Source organism: Coregonus clupeaformis, chromosome 16, assembly GCF_020615455.1.
Source record: "Coregonus clupeaformis isolate EN_2021a chromosome 16, ASM2061545v1, whole genome shotgun sequence".
In the NCBI taxonomy this organism is placed as follows: Eukaryota; Metazoa; Chordata; class Actinopteri; order Salmoniformes; family Salmonidae; genus Coregonus; species Coregonus clupeaformis.
The window spans coordinates 59,370,909-59,384,814 of NC_059207.1; the positions used below are offsets into that span (position 1 = coordinate 59,370,909).

The window sequence follows — 13,906 nt, forward strand, 5'->3', positions numbered from 1 at the left end:
TCTCTCTCTCTCTCTCTCTCTCTCTCTCTCTCTCTCTCTCTCTCTCTCGCTCTCTCTCTATGTACATGCAACCTCTAGTTACTTTCTAAATGGAACCAGTTACTAGTTACCTGTCCAAAATTGTAATCTGTAACATTTTTAGGTTACCCAAAGTCAGTAACTGTAATCAATCGGATTACTTCCCCATTTAAGAGGCATTGGAAGAAGACCGCAGTATCCATTAGGTGTGTCATCATAGCCGTGGTCTCTGACATGTGGTCAGATTCGCTCAGGTGGAACAAACCTAACATTTTTCAATGCTGAATTAAATGTCATTGAGAAAACAGAATGTGCAGGCTAATGTATATTTTTTTTCTCCGCTAACATCCTTTCTGAATTTAAAAGTCATCCAAGATCATGTCGTTTTTCAAAGATATCTATAATCTGATTAAATTATTTTGGCTGGTAACGTAACTGATTACATGGACATATTTTTTTAAATAATCGGATTACATGTAATCAGTTACTCCCAAACTGGGGAGTCATAGCCTTTTCAATACAGCCTAACCACGCACCTTGTCCATATCCATGCACCGACTGTAGCCTTTTCAACGCACCTTGTCCATATCCATGCACCGACTGTAGCTTTTCCAACACACCTTGTCCATATCCATGCACCGAAGGTAGCCTTTCCAACACACCTTGTCCATATCCATGCACCGAAGGTAGCCTTTCCAACACACCTTGTCCATATCCATGCACCGAAGGTAGCCTTTCCAACACACCTTGTCCATATCCATGCACCGAATGTAGCTTTTTTTCAACACACACTTTGTCCATAAAGCCACGCGCACATTTGTAAGCCTACTATGCTATTATTCGTCTTAATCCTAATGCTAATATAATATAACATTTCATGACTTGTGTATAGACCTAGGCGTTCTTTCAGTAGCTTTGAGTATTTGTAGCTCGACGTGTCAATTGATTCAGTGGCAAGGGGAAGGGGGACAGACTGTCACGCGTATGTCATTCATTTTAATGTAGTGGATGGATTGTTTATGATTTTGTGTTGTTGTTTTTTTATTTTTTTTTATTATTCTGGGTTGAAGGCCAGACTACATTGCATTATACCCAACTAGTTTCTACAAAAAAACGCATTAGGGAAAATGTAATTACCGGTTATATGCAGAGATGGAAATGACATTCACAAGAAGTGGACCTCTACCATTTAACAGCCAGCCAGGGCAATGACAGACCTACATCCATGACAGTATCCCAGCTGTATAGGTTTACGTATCTTAGTTATTGATCAGAGGATGTTATGTATTACTTACAGGTGCTAGAGCTGTGGGGATATATGGTGCGTAAAGGTAGCCTTTGAGGTGTGAAGGTGTTATGGATTAGCCTGCGTACCAGTCTGTTTAGCAAACCTTCCGCTCCTTGCCACTCCTTGTCATTGCCAAGGAGACTGGCCTGTCGGCAATATTCAAATATCAACATAATATCGTCAATGAGCTCCGGGATATCAGAGGATTTGATCCTGATTCGATAACCCTCACAGCTATCCTCCAACCACAATGTTTATGCAAATTAGACCTATACCAAAACGTTGTGAATTAAATCCTAAATTGGATTGTAAACATTCTAGCGTTGGTTATTCTGACATGATACATTTCATTGTAACATAAACATTGGGCGCGGGGAGAATAGAGCATTCCTGATTATTTTATTTTTACCACCAGCCAATGTGATCACATCACACCAGAGAAGCTCTCGCGATTTAAACTTCCCGGCTAGTTCTTTGTGAAGCCTATTTTATATCAAGCGTGCACGAGCAAGGTGCTTATTTCGAAATATATATATATATATATATATCGTTGTTTTTATGTCTTAAAATAGGTGACCAAACTATATCGCTACTTCTGGAACACGCACTGGGCTAGGCTACTGGTTCAATCGCTATACGAGGAATAGAGAGAGGATGGAAGAGGGATTTTTTCATTAGGAGGGACGTCTAACTTGGATCGCTAAAATAATGATTATGATCACGTTTCCTAAATGTAAATAGTAGGCCTATGGGGACACCTATACATTTGGCAGCCAAGCAGGAGTGATCAGAGTAGCCTTTAATCGTCTAGACCAGGGTTCTTCAATCCTGGTCCTGGAGGGCCGAAACACCTCTGTTTTTCATCCTCTCCTTCTAATCAGGGGCTAATTCAGACCTGGGAAAACCAGGTGAGTGCAATTAACTACCAGGTAGAAATAAAAAACAGAAGTGTTTCGGCCCTCCAGGACCAGGATTGAAGAACCCTGGTCTAGACTTTTAGGGTGTGTGTGTTTACATTTCACATTTTAGTAGACGCTCTTATCCAGAGCGACTTACAGGAGCAATTAGGGTTAAGTGCCTTGCTCAAGGGCACATCGACAGATTTTTAACTTAGTCGGCTTGGGGATTAGAACCAGCGACCTTTCGGTTACTGGCACAACGCTCTTAAACACTAAGCTACCTGCCGCCCCTGTGTTCTCGCTAATTCTCTCTGTCCATTCAGAACGTTTCCTTAAGTAGCCTGTATAGACACCATATGTTAATAACAGAGGAGAGACTAATAGTAGAACTGAAATGAACATAACAACATTTAAAAAATGTAAGCAGGTCATTCTGATCAGCATAGCCTACCCATGTTCGAGGAATGATAACAGGTGCCAGTTTTTTTGCGTTTCTTTCCTCTCATTATCATTCATGAGATGCAACTGATGCAAACGTAACTCGATTGAACCTTGTAGGACAATTTTTTCCGTATCATTATTTCTCTGTCATTACCGAGTCCTCTCTAGCCACTTTGAACAACATGATCTTGCATTGGCACTGCCATCTCACAAGGGAATGACCGCAGCAGGTCGTCACAGTATTGTTTATTGTTGTTCTTCAATTCAAATTCAATATTGCGCCACATTTCCGCGCACCCCATTCATGTTCATAAGGTTGTCATGGAACATATATGAATGTTGTTTCCATCTAACAATCAGCAACTGCGCCGTAAATCCGTCTGCGTATTGAACGTTGAGCTTTCCGAAAGGCAAGTCTCTTTGGCAAATGACAGGAGCGACAAGGAGTGGAATGCTAACTAAAACGACTAGTAGTCTACCCAGACTAGCTGTGGAAACATCAGGCAGGCGATGGTAGGCCTACATCCATGACATTGCCCCCCACCTGTATGGTTTAAGCACGATTTATGTATCATATGTTGTGATGTAGCCTACTGCTTTACAGGTGCAAGGGTTGTGGAGAGATATAGGGCCAATTAGATGTATGGTAAACCTGCCGGGAAGCCCCTGAGGTGTGAAGGGTTGTGGATATGTTTGGTCCATGACATCCCAGTTGTATAGGCATACCTTATTTGTCACTACAAGTGTAAGGGCTGTGGGGGGTTTATAGGTGATTATTTTAAACTTAGCCTACGGGTAATAGCTGCATAAATGTTGCCCTATAGAAGGGGTAGCCCTTGAGGTGTGAAGGTTTGGGATTGTGGATACATGTGACACCAATCCGTGGTATCGAAAAAAAAAAAAGTTGCCTAATCATCATATCAAACAATATCTTCACTTTATGTTTTATAAATGCTGGCCATAATTAATTCAGCATTTCGGCATGCCAACATCTCCAGTGAATTCAGAATTAGAGGAAACATGAGGCATCTCTGGATTGCTGCGAAGAGGAATTCCTCATTCACAGAGAGAGAAAGCGAGACAGATCGGAGCGCGCGCACGAGAGAGAAATAATAAGAGAGAGAGAGAGACAGAGAGAGAGAGAGAGAGAGAGGAGAGAGAGAGAGAGTGAGAGAAAGAGAGAGAGAGAGAGAGAGAAAGAGAGTGAGAGAGAAAGAGAGAGAGAGAGAGAGAGAGAGAGAGAGAGAGAGAGAGAGGAGAGAGAGAGAGAGAAAGAGAGAGAGAGAGAGAGAGAGAGAGAGAGAGAGAGAGAGAGAGAGAGAGAGAGAGAGAGAGAGAGAGAGAGAGAGAGAGAGAGAGAGAGAGAGAGAGAACGAGAGAGAGAGAGAGAGAGAGAGAGAGAGAGAGAGAGAGAGAGAGAGAGAGAGAGAGAGAGAGAGAGAGAGAGAGAGAGAGAGAGAGAGAGAGCGAGAGAGAGAGAGAGAGAGAGAGAGAGAGAGAGAGAGAGAGAGAGAGAGAGAGAGAGAGAGAGAGAGAGAGAGAGAGAGAGAGAGAGAGAGAGAGAGAGAGAGAAAGAGAGAGACAGAGAGAGGGAGAGGTGCAGAGTGAGAGTGTGAGTGGGAGCAGGTCTGCAGTCTGACTCTTGGCGTAAGGACCAGAGATAGAGACAGTACTTTTTTACTGTACCGCTTTAGGAAGGCAGCGATAGCCTAGTCTACTGGAAATATACTATATTCTCACATCATCAAAATGATTCTGAATATCTTGTGGATTGGGAACTTTTGAAAAGGGACAGTTTTGGTGGACCTATAGTCTTATCCGTTATTCTACGGACCTGCGAAATATGGATTGTCGACACTGGTGATCATACCGCTTGTTAATTGGGAATAAATTAGAAGCCCCATCGACACCAGCACTAGACCCGTGGGGAAAAAGGCAAAAGATAGGGATCTCTCGCTTTCATCCATCCTCTCGAAACGAATCTAACATTTTGAGTGGACGAGGGATTTGTGTGAATGTTTCCCGTGGTAGATAAGTCACCACTTTGCTTTTTTCTTCGTCTGGGATGAGTGGGCTCTGGATTTTTCTCTCCTCCTCCTCCGTGTGAGAATCCTTCTCCGGTGAGATTCTGCTAACCCCGCGGTCCGCATGACATGGTTCAGTCCTGTTGCCGGTGCCGAGCCTAGATGCATTGGGATTTCTCTCACAGCCGACACCACTACCAAGTGAATCTTCTTTCTAAAACTGTCTGATAAAACTGCCTGCTGCCCCTCGAAAAAACACACCTGCCATGACCGCCTCTTCGAACAGGGACGGAACCGGTCACATTACCGGGCACGTTCGGAGGACAGAATGTAGATGTATTAGCAGGCATACCAGGACCGGGCCAAGGAAAGCGGACGGAATAGGGATTTTTGCGCTAATGAAGGCGGGACTAGCAGCGCACCATTGGAGCCGGGTTCTTTTCTTGTACATGGGGCTACTAGCAGCCTCGGTTAAGGGTAAGTTCCCCCTCTATAACTGCTGCTGTTGCTGCTGCTGCGCTGTGTTGAATATTGAATAAATGACGGAGAGTAGCCGCAGCGTTATTCCCGCTCACTATCGGAATACCAAATGGTCAATTTAAATGGTAGTGAATGTCCCTTTTCATTCCAAGGGGGGAAAGTTGGTGTGGGTGGATTACCATGTTCTCCGACATAGTGGAATGCCGAGAACAGCGATGTCTCTCTCTGTGTTCTGTGGACACGAGCAGCGACGCATTTCATAATCGAATGTGTGTTTTTCACGGAAAGAAGGGACGGGAGGATGGCAGGTGAAGAGATGAAACCCGTCTAACTGTCAGCCAGAATTGGGGTGTTCTCGGCGCTGGGCTTGATGCTGTGGTGATGGACTATACCGTGTGTAGCGCTGCTCGAGACGCCAGTGAATCGGTTAGGTGGTCACGCGAGCGCGGGCTGAAGGTGTGTGTGTGTGTGTGTGTGTGTGTCGTGATGTAATTATCGAGCATCTCTCGTCGTTCTCTTCTTTTAGCAATCTCATTAATAGTTTAACTGAGCCTACAATTATGTTTATCTCCGGTTTGCCTTTACGTTCTCCGCAAGTAAAATGAATGGGTTATTGTAACTGAGCTCTTCATGGTCCTGATTCTATCAGAAAACTTAATACATTATTGTATAGGTACGAAAGCCGGACATAAGTGCGCGTGAGCATTTGCACAATTACATTTGGTATGGATTAATTTATAACTACGATTTGCATTTTGAATTAAATGTGCAGTTGACATATAGCAACAGTGTTCCAACTACCCTTGGCATTCAACAGATTAGTCTCTGCATCGGATGACATTTTGTCAGATGTGCAATGGTTAGCCTATTTTCTGTTGTTTAGGTGTTGTGTCAGAAAGTGGGCATTCACGCTTTTGACTGAGCAGCTGCAATAGACATTGTACATTGAAACAGATTATTTTGGCATAGTGACAACCCCCGGTTTTATCACTGTCTTGCTTGGCATCATGATAATATGGATACTGGGACTATTTTTAGAAGGAGCCAAGGATACCATAGGATGGAAGTTCAGACGGTCAGTTAGATATAGGATTTGTCCCAAATGGTACCGTATAATCTATAGAGCCCAGGGCTCTGGTCAAAAGGAATGTACTATCGAGAATATAGTGCCATTTGGGATGCACTCACAGTCACATGCTCCACAGTGGGTGGTTATACAACACGCCTTATAACACACTAATGAATGCATAGCATGGTCGTTTTAGCGTTGTCATCAATAAATCCGCGTTTTTTTTCTTTTTCTTTGAGTCATCATAAATGTTGCTTTGTCATATACATTGCTCCAGCGTAGAGAGGAGAGACGGAGGGACATGCATTGCTCCAGCGTAGAGAGGAGAGACGGAGGGACATGCATTGCTCCAGCGTAGAGAGGAGAGACGGAGGGACATGCATTGCTCCAGCGTAGAGAGGAGAGACGGAGGGACATGCATTGACCTCAATTCATATCGAAGATTGGATTTCAACATTCCCCTAATTTACCACCATGGATCCAGTCGGCCACCGTGGATCCAGTTTGGCCACCATGGATCCAGTCGGCCACCGTGGATCCAGTTTGGCCACCATTGATCCAGTTTGGCCAACATTACCATTATTGCCCAAAGGTTCTGTCGATGGGGTTCCATGTATGGTGCTCAATGGACAATGATTGGTTTATTTATTGGCTATGTATCACACACTTCCTCTGCATGTTATCATCGCTCAGATCATAGAATAAGATTGATTCTGTTTATTTTATTTCTTAGACTCAGATCTAGATAGCATAGCATAGCCTCCCCAAACCCCATCCAGTCCCTTGCGTTTCAGAAGCTATCCTCGACGAAGCGCTAGTTAGTCCCTATAGTCCGTCACCATCATTGACTAACTTGCTGCAACTTGATCTCAAGTTTCACTTCGGGATTGGACGTAATTGGATGAACTTCGATATGTTCTACACACTAATTCCGCGTGGTTACAGGGTTCAGGCTAGGGTTTGGGAAAGGAATAAAACGAAATAATAAAAAATAAAAAATAAAGTGCTTTTTCCATTTAGGATCATCATCAAGTATTCTACCTGCTTGCTATTAAACTGTGAACTGCCGTGGCGCAGTGGTCTAAGCAGCTGACCGTTGTGAAATCGAGCCCAGTGCCCTGCACAACTTTTTGGGGTGAGCGCAGACCTGCTCAGGACCGATTTCAAAGGTCCAAAATCGACGTGTTTCTAGTGATCAGCCTGATAACAAAGCTTCTCTCCATCAATACCTTCAATTGGTGGATTCTCAACCAATGGTTAATAGCCCCACTGTACCAGCAGTATGGGGCTTGACTACATAGTGCTGTGGATAGTTATAGTGCCATTTTCAAATGGAGATGTTCTACCTCTGTGATGAGTGAAGAGTAATTACAAACGCGCACCCTGTCCCCATGCCCCCATTTCCAAAAGCAGTGCTTCGTCTTGTAAAATATCAGAATATTGTAAAATACCAATAGCAACGGCTCAACTGTGTCATATTGGCCTTCAAAGCTGTTCATAACGGTTATTCTAAAGAAAGCGTCCGCGTCTCACGGCAGTATCAAGACTATCATCCTCTCCTGTAGTGGTGCCAGCCACCAGCGTCCGCGTCTCACGGCAGTATCAAGACTATCATCCTCTCCTGTAGTGGTGCCAGCCACCAGCGTCCGCGTCTCACGGCAGTATCAAGACTATCATCCTCTCCTGTAGTGGTGCCAGCCACCAGCAGCAGTTGCCCCGTGTTCCCATGGAGCGGCACCAGAGCCTCACACTACACTCACTAGTAGGTCTCTGCACATCACAGAGCCTAACTCTCGCCATACATCACAGAGTGTAACTCTCTCCATACATCACAGAGACTAACTCTCTCCATACATCACAGAGACTAACTCTCTCTATACATCACAGAGTCTAACTCTCTCCATACATCACAGAGTGTAACTCTCTCCATACATCACAGAGTCTAACTCTCTCCATACATCACAGAGTGTAACTCTCTCCATACATCACAGTCTAACTCTCTCCATACATCACAGAGTCTAACTCTCTCTATACATCACAGAGTCTAACTCTCTCCATACTGTCACGATTCAGACAGACGACCAGAGGACCACAATTGCGTCACACCAGAAAGTTTATTAAACTTAAGGGAAAAGGGAAGTAGGGAGTGAATGAAGGCTCCAGGGGTAACAGGGATCCCGTCCAATGCGCTGGGTCTGTGCCCCCCCCAGTGGCAGCGATGCGTCCTATGAAGCCGGTGGTGGGTGGTCCAGAAGTCCTGGGGGGGGGGAGACACAGACACAACAGGGCGGAATGAAACCAGGCAGCAGTACAGTTCAAGGGAAATCCAAAATACGTAGTAGCAAGGCAGAAGGCTGGTCAGAGTTACCGGGATTGAAGAGTAGTCAGGAGTCGTAATGGCAGAAGCAGGTCTGGATCTCCTGAGGCAGAAGAGTATCCAAAAAAACAGGCAGGTCCGGGGTCACAAAACCAGGGTGAGCCAGAAGCGCGAGCAAACAGGTTCGGGTGTGAGCTTTGCAGACGATCTGACACCGGAGAGCTGAAAGACAGGGCCTTAAATACTGGGAGAGGTTAGTGGGTAATGCAGCGCAGCTGGCAGAGTAATTAGAGCCGAGCAGAGCAGGGACAGGTGGAGCTAGTTAGGCTGAGTAGAGAGAGGGAGGTGAGCAGAGTGGAAGATAGTGGAAACAAATTAAGGTGGTAACCCGGTGGAGTGAGAGGGCTCATGACAGAACCCCCCAAGGGACGGCCCCAGAAGTCCCAAGAGCAACACCACGCCGGGCGGGAGGAGGGAGCCGGGAGGAGGGGCTAGGAACTCCTCCGAACGGTCCCGAGTGAACGTCCTCATCCTCGGAGGAAGCCGGAGGGCCGTGGTCGGGGAGATGGGACAGGTCCCGAGACAGGATCAGGCACAGGACAGGAAGCCGAGCGGGCCGGACGGTTAGGGACCCCTCTGGGGCGGCCCCTACGGATTGCAGGTTGATCCGGATGCCGTTGGTGGAAAGCGGTGATGAGAGTCCTATCCACAATCCGACTAGCTGGCACCCAGGTCCTTTCCTCAGGTCCATAGCCCTCCCAGTCAATGAGGTACTGGAGACCCCTACCCCTCCGTCTGGACCCGAAGCAGGCGGCGGACGGTGTAAACCAGACCACCATCGGCGAGCCGTGGAGGAGGAGGACCAGGCGCAGCAGGGACCAGCGGACTCTCATGGATGGGCTTAATCTTAGACACATGGAAAGTGGGGTGCACCCTCAGGGAATTAGGCAGTTGGAGCCGGACAGCAGTTGGGCTAATCACTCTTATGATAGGGAATGGGCCAATGAACCGAGGTGCCAGCTTCTGCGACTCCACCCTGAGTGGCAGGTTCTTCGATGACAACCACACCCCTTTGACCAACATGGTAGGTGGGAGCAGGAATTCTCCGACGGTTGGCCCCCGGTAGTGTAGCTGGCAACGGACCTGAGGAGTGTGGCTCGGGCTTGTGACCAGGTGCGGCGACATCGACGGGCAAAAAGCAAGTGCAGATGGGCAAGTAACCTCCTCCTCCTGGCTGGCAAATAGAGGAGGCTGGTATCCATAAACACATTGGAAAGGGGACATACCGATGGCAGAGCAGGTCAGAGAATTGTGTGCGTACTCCACCCATGTCAATTGCTGCGACCAGGAGTGGGGGGTTGCGTGAAGTCATGCATCGCAGTGCCTTCTCGAGCTCCTGATTAGCCCGCTCTGACTGCCCATTGGATTGGGGATGGAATCCGGAAGTCAGACTGACTGTGGCTCCCAGCAGGTGACAGAACTCCTTCCAAAAAGCGGAGGAGAATTGTGGACCACGGTCAGAAACAACATCCCTTGGCAGTCCGTGGATCCGGAAGACGTGTTCCAGGACCACCTGGGCGGTCTCCTTGGCGGTTGGGAGCTTGGGGAGGGGAATGAAGTGTGCCATCTTGCTGAAACGGTCAACGATGGTGAGAATGACGGTCATGCCACTTGAAGGGGGCAGCCCCGTGACAAAGTCAAGGGCGATGTGAGACCAGGGGCGTCTGGGCACAGGCAGGGGCTGCAGCAATCCGGCTGGGGGCTGGCAGGACGACTTGTGTTGGTTGCAGATGGGGCAGGCTTGGACGAATTCCCGTACATCCTTCCTCAGAGAGGGCCACCAGAACCTCTGGGCGAGCAGGTTGTAAGTGCGGGTGGAGCCAGGGTGACAAGCTGAGGCGGGAGTCATGTCCCCACTGAATGACCTGGGACCTCAGGTCTTCGGGGACAAAAGGCGGTCAGCTGGGCAAGTGCTGGGACCTGGCTGGTTACGGAGAGCCTCCAGCACCTGTTCCTCAACAGCCCAGGTCAGAGCTGCAACGATGCAGGGACTTGGCAGAATCGACACAGGGTCCTTGGAGGGGTGTCATCCTTCTGGAATTGACGGGAGAGGGCGTCTGGCTTGGTGTTGCGTGATCCAGGCCGGTATGACAGAGTGAAATTAAACCTGGTGAAGAACAGGGCCCAGCGGGACTGCCTGGAGTTCAACCGTTTGGCCGTGCGGATGTACTCCAAGTTCTTATGATCGGTCCAAACGAAATGGAATGGTGGACCCCTCCAGCCAGTGAGCGCCACTCCTCCAAGGCAAGCTTCACAGCCAGCAGCTCACGGTTCCTATGTCGTAATTGCACTCAGAGGGGGACAACCGACGTGAGAAAAAGGCACAGGATGGAGCTTCCTATCCTCCGCAGCCCACTGAGAAATCACAGCACCAACTCCCACATCCGAGGCGTCCACCTCCACAATGAATTGCCGGTCCACATCAGGCATCTGGAGGATGGGAGCGGAGGTGAACCTCACCTTGAGGGTACTGAAGGCTTTGTCGGCTGCTGGGGTCCAGGTGAAGGGTTGCTTGGTGCTGGTTAGAGCAGTGAGAGGGGCAGCAACGGTACTGTAGTTCCGGATAAACTTCCTATAGAAGTTAGCAAACCCCAGAAACTGTTGCAGCTTCTTTCTGTTCTCCGGAACTGGCCATGAAGTGACTGTTGATACTTTGGCAGGATCCATTTGGATACTTCCTTCTGCCACTATGTACCCCAGGAAGGCCACTGTCTTGACGTGAAACTCACATTTCTCTGCCTTGGCGTAGAGGGAATTCTCCAGAAGACGATGAAGGACTTGCTGGACATGGCGGGTGTGTTCAGACAGGTTTCTGGAGTAAATTAAGATGTCATCCAGGTAACGAAGACAAACTTGTTTAACATGTCCCGCAGTACATCATTCACTAGAGCCTGGAACACAGCAGGAGCATTGGTGAGGCCAAAAGGCATAACCAGATACTCGTAGTGGCCTGTTGGTGTATTGAATGCGGTTTTCCATTCATCTCCCTCCCGGATCCGCACTAGGTGGTAAGCGTTTCTGAGATCCAACTTGGTAAAAACAGTGGCTCCCTGGAGCAACTCAAAAGCAGAGGTGAGCAGAGGCAGAGGGTAACGGTTCTTCACTGTGATGTCGTTGAGTCCCCTGTAGTCGATGCAGGGGGCGAAGAGATCCGTCCTTCTTCCCCACAAAGAAGAAGCCAGCACCAGCAGGAGATGAAGATGAACGGATTAATCCTGCGGACAGAGAGCCATTGATGTAGTCCTCCATGGACTTTCTTTCAGGAGCAGACAACGAATAAAGACGACCCCTTGGAGGAGCTGTTCCAGGGAGGAGGTCGATGGCACAGTCGTACGGTCGGTGAGGGGGCAGAGATGTGGCTCTTGCTTTGTTAAACACCTCTCTGAGACCATGGTAGCATTCTGGGACATTGGAGAGGTCAGGAGCGGAGTTAGTAGGTACTGGCCGAGGGGTAGTGCGGCAGCAAGCAGGCAGGTTCGGTGGCAGTCCTCTCCCCACTCCCTGATCACCCCGGTCACCCAGTCGAGCTGAGGGTTGTGCCGGGCGGAGCCATGGGTAACCCAGGATGAGGGGTTGGCCTGGAGAGGGGAGCAGGTGAAACTGGATAGTTTCTTGATGGTTTCCGGACAGACCCATCGAGACCGGGGCCGTGACATGAGTGACCGATCCGAGGTAAGTGTCCGTCCAGTGCCGGGCAGGAATAGGAGGTGTCAAACGGAGGTTCTCCAGTCCCAGTTGGCGTGCCAGCTTGATGTCCATTATGTTGGCTTCGGGCGCCAGAATCCACCAGAGCAGCCAGGGTGTGAGTTGAGTCAGAGAGGCGGAGGTGAACTTGCAGCAGGGGGTTTGCGGTCGGAGGACTGGATGGTCATTGAACTCAACCGGACTCCCCCTACGCCCGGTGAGCTTCGGCCCTTTAAAGGGCAGGTTACCACACGATGTCCATCACCTCCACAATAGAGGCAGAGGTTTGAGGTGAAGCGCGCTGGCGCTCTGCAGGAGTGAGGGAGGCTCGCCCAATCTCCATAGGCTCAGACTGATCAAGCTGACCTGGGTGAGTGGCAGTAGATGACAGGAGCCCAGTCGGATCTCTCCGAATGCCGGTAGTAGGTGGACCTTGGCGCCCCCTCTCACGACGACGGGTCTGTATCCTTCTGTCGATCCTGACAGTCAGTGCGATGGCTTCATCAAGAGTGGAAGGCAGTTCATGGGAGACCAACTCGTCCTTGATATAGTCAGCCAAACTATGGAAGAACGCGTCCACCAACGATGGTGTGTTCCAAGAACTTCGTCTAGCCAGGGTTCGGAAGTCGATGGAATGGTCTGCGACTGTACGTCTGCCTTGTCGAATACTGAACAGTTCACGAGACGCCTCTGCGGTGGGTGAATCCAGGTCAAACACCTTCAGCATCTCCTCAGCAAACAGGTCGAAGGTTGCACATGCGGGGGTTTGACGTTCGAACTCTGCTGTTCCCCAGAGTCGAGCTCGGCCCGTCAGGTGAGTGATGGCATACCCAACTTTAGCCCCTCCGTGGCGAAGGTCCTTGGCTGCAAGGAGAACTGAAGTCGGCAGCTAGTCAGGAATGGCCGGACCTGGGTTGAATCGCCGTTGAACCGCTCGGGGTTTCAATCTTGGGTTCGGAGCAGCGGCTGCAATGACCGGGGCAGGTAACTCGGGGGCTGGGCTGGTGGGCAGACTGGCTGGGGTAAGGTTGGTGAGGAGTTGAATGATCATGGCGAGTTGTTGTTGCTGCTGCTGGAACTGCTGCTCATGCTCATCGGTTTCCATGTCGGGGAAAGTGTGCGCTGAGTCCATAATGGTCAGATCGTACTGTCCGCGATTCAGACAGGCGACCAGAGGACCACAATTGCGTCACACCAGAAAGTTTATTAAACTTAAGGGAAAAGGGAAGTAGGGGAGTGAATGAAGGCTCCAGGGGTAACAGGGATCCCGTCCAATGCGCTGGGTCTGTGCCCCCCCAGTGGCAGCGATGCGTCCTATGTAGCCGGTGGTGGGTGGTCCAGAAGTCCTGGGGGAGACACAGACACAACAGGGCGGAATGAAACCAGGCAGCAGTACAGTTCAAGGGAAATCCAAAATACGTAGTAAGCAAGGCAGAAGGCTGGTCAGAGTTACCGGGATTGAAGAGTAGTCAGGAGTCGTAATGGCAGAAGCAGGTCTGGATCTCCTGAGGCAGAAGAGTATCCAAAAAACAGGCAGGTCCGGGGTCACAAAACCAGGGTGAGCCAGAAGCGCGAGCAAACAGGTTCCGGGTGTGAGCTTTGCAGACGATCTGACACCGGAGAGCT

The 13,906-nt window shown here is 49.1% G+C and overlaps 1 protein-coding gene across 1 annotated transcript in view; it reads right to left on the minus strand.

Moving 5' to 3' along the window:
* The window catches only part of LOC121585242 (max-binding protein MNT), a 42,453-nt gene extending 41,058 nt beyond the window's left edge, over window positions 1-1,395 (minus strand). Inside the window, exon 1 of the mRNA XM_041901695.2 lies at window positions 1,314-1,395. The gene's annotated coding sequence lies outside the window, so the exon portion shown is untranslated. The remainder of the gene's footprint in view (window positions 1-1,313) is intronic.
* Between the last annotated feature and the right edge of the window lie 12,511 nt (window positions 1,396-13,906).